Raw genomic sequence first — 2820 nt, forward strand, 5'->3', positions numbered from 1 at the left:
CTTTTTTGCACTGCCTTTATTTAATTTGGGCAATTGCTTTGCTATTTTTGCACCTGAACCGACATTACTGTGAACTGTCAACAGCGCTGCTGCACTTTGAAGTTTACATTCTGCACTGCACTTTATTGTGCTAAAAAGGGGAAATTGCAAATATGTCAGATGTCATGGAGTCTGTGAGCAATGGTGCACAACTACCGGAAAAAAGGAACCCAAAATTAACGGAAAAGGGCATGGCTTTGCATCAAGAAAACAGTCTCAACACTGAAGACAAAAAGCACACGCACTGGCCAGTGCATTGATGAAGTCAGAGGGCTTATGAATTCTACTGAGAATGTCACAAAAATGCAATCTGAAATGAACACTGTGAAAACATGCTTTGATGAAATGAGCCATGCGTATGATGCATTTTTGAGGTTGCCTCTGACTGAGGAGGAGGTTAATGAGCAAAAGGAATGGTTTGAACGAAAAAAGAGAAAGTACTGTGAATTTGAGGAGGATGTGAAAAGGTGGCTTCATGAGGCTGGTCAATCATCACAAACCCTTGCTGTTAGTCATGTGACAGAAATTGATGATGACATAGGACCAGACGACAGTGTTTCCAATGTCCCAAGCAGGGCTAAGACCCGCTCCAAGTCTCACGCACGCACTCACCCGCTTCGAATGGGATCAGTGTATTGAAACGGGGAAAATCAGGTGCAATCAGGCCTTTCAATAGACTGAGTAGACGTCTACCCGTCTACTCAGGTGCTCAGTAGGTTGATTCCTTCCGATTGTGTCGGTTGATCTGTGCAGTTTAATGCATCGCATGCAGCTACTGGAGCGGTGCCGTGTCGTTAGTCAGAAGGTTCCTTGTTCCGAAATTACTATCCCTATCTCTAATCCTAACCTAAACATAACCGCAAGCACGGGAGCAGTGCATCTCTAATCCTAACCTAAACATAACCGCAAGCACGGGAGCAGTGCATGTTCGATGTTACGGCTGCATTGAAAGGAATGATCACCTACTGAGCTCCAGTAGCTGCATGCGATGCATTAAACTGCACAGATCAACCGACACAATCGGAAGGAATCAACCTACTGAGCACCTGAGTAGACGGGTAGACGTCTACTCAGTCTATTGAAAGGCCTGATTGCACCTGATTTTCCCCGTTTCAATACACTGATCCCATTCGAAGCAGGAGCCGCACTTCATCAACAACATCATCTGCACTTCTCAAAGCTCAAGTGTAAAGGCAGCCCTTCTGGAGCGTGCTGCTGCCTTAAAGAAACAACGTGAGCTGCAGGCAGAGGAGGACAATTTGAGGAGACAAAGGGAACAATTAACACTCGATACAGAGTTGGCAGCATTTAATGCAAAAATCAGTGTGTTTTAGAGGAAAATGGATCAAGGAGTGGCTCAAGAGCATCCAATGGAATGCACTCTTATTTTGACAATGTTCAAACCACAAAACAATCCAAGCTCAATCCTAATGCAACTGTTTATGATCCTGCAAAGGTTGATAATATGACTGTAACTGACTCTACAGCTCTCCCACAGGTTGTCCAAAGAAAGACAACATGCAAATTACAAATTCACAAACTGTCTATTCCCAGGTTCAAGGAAAGATTCCAATTTATGATGACACTTAATGTCACCCAGGGTTTCTACTACATCAGCACAAAGACCCTCGCAGAGCCGATGCCAGGGCATGTTTCTCAGGCCACAGTGCTTGTTTCTCAAGCCCCAGTGCTTGTTTCTCAGGCCACAGTGCTTGTTTCTCAAGCCACAGTGCTTGTTTCTCAAGCCCCAGTGCTGTATGATAACAGCCAGAATGATCAGTCAGAATGACTGTCGAAATAATGCAAAAACAGAATGAAATAACCTCTTTATTAGTTCAACAGAATCTCTCATCTGCTCTTCCAGTGAGACACATTCCTGTGTTTGATGGTGACCCTCTTGAATATTTTGCTTTCATTCGAGCTTTTGAAAATGGTGTCTAAATGAAAACTAACAACTTTGGTGACTGCTTGCACTTCCTTGAACAATACACCAGGGGTCAGCCAAAGGAGATGCATAGCTGTCACCTCAGCAAGGATATCTAAGAGCAAAAGGTCTTTTGAAAGAGCACTTTGGAAATGAACAAAAAATCACTTCTGCATATATGGAGAAAGCTTTCAGTTGGGAACCCATCAAAAGTGAAGATGTCAAGGCATTGCAAGCATTTTCCCTCTTTCTACGTGGGTGCTGTAATGCAACAGAGCAGATCACGCATATGAGAGAATTGGACATGCCATGTAACATGAGGAACATTGTTTTAAAGTTGCCATATAAGTTTCGAGAAAAATGGAGAAGCACTGCCTGTGACCTACAGGAGCGACGAGGTCATAGGGCCATGTTTAGTGATCTCGTTCAATTTATTGAAAAGCAGGTCAGAATTGTTTCCGATCCATTGTTTGGCAACATCCAGGACACGCCATTCGCCTCTTCCAACAGAGGTGCAGCTCCTCCAGGCCGGATGAAGGGTCTGAAGGAGCACAGAGGAGGCACCTATTCTGCAAATGCAGTGTTAATGGAAGGAGAAGTAAAGTCTGGGGGGATGGAGAGGGATACACATTCCTCCATTCATCAACACGTGTGTTTATACTGCAACAGGAGCAGTCACACATTGGACGAGTGCACACAGTTTGAAGGACAATTACACCAGGAAAAGGTCAACTTCATTAAGGAGAAGGGGATCTGTTTTGGCTGCCTAAGAAAGGAAGGCCATATCAGCAAAACATGTGACAAAAGATTGACTTGCTATGTGTGTAGCCAAAAACACCCCAGCATTCTCCACAGGG

This window comes from Electrona antarctica (genome assembly GCF_951216825.1).
Source record: "Electrona antarctica genome assembly, chromosome: 18".
Lineage (NCBI taxonomy): Eukaryota > Metazoa > Chordata > Actinopteri > Myctophiformes > Myctophidae > Electrona > Electrona antarctica.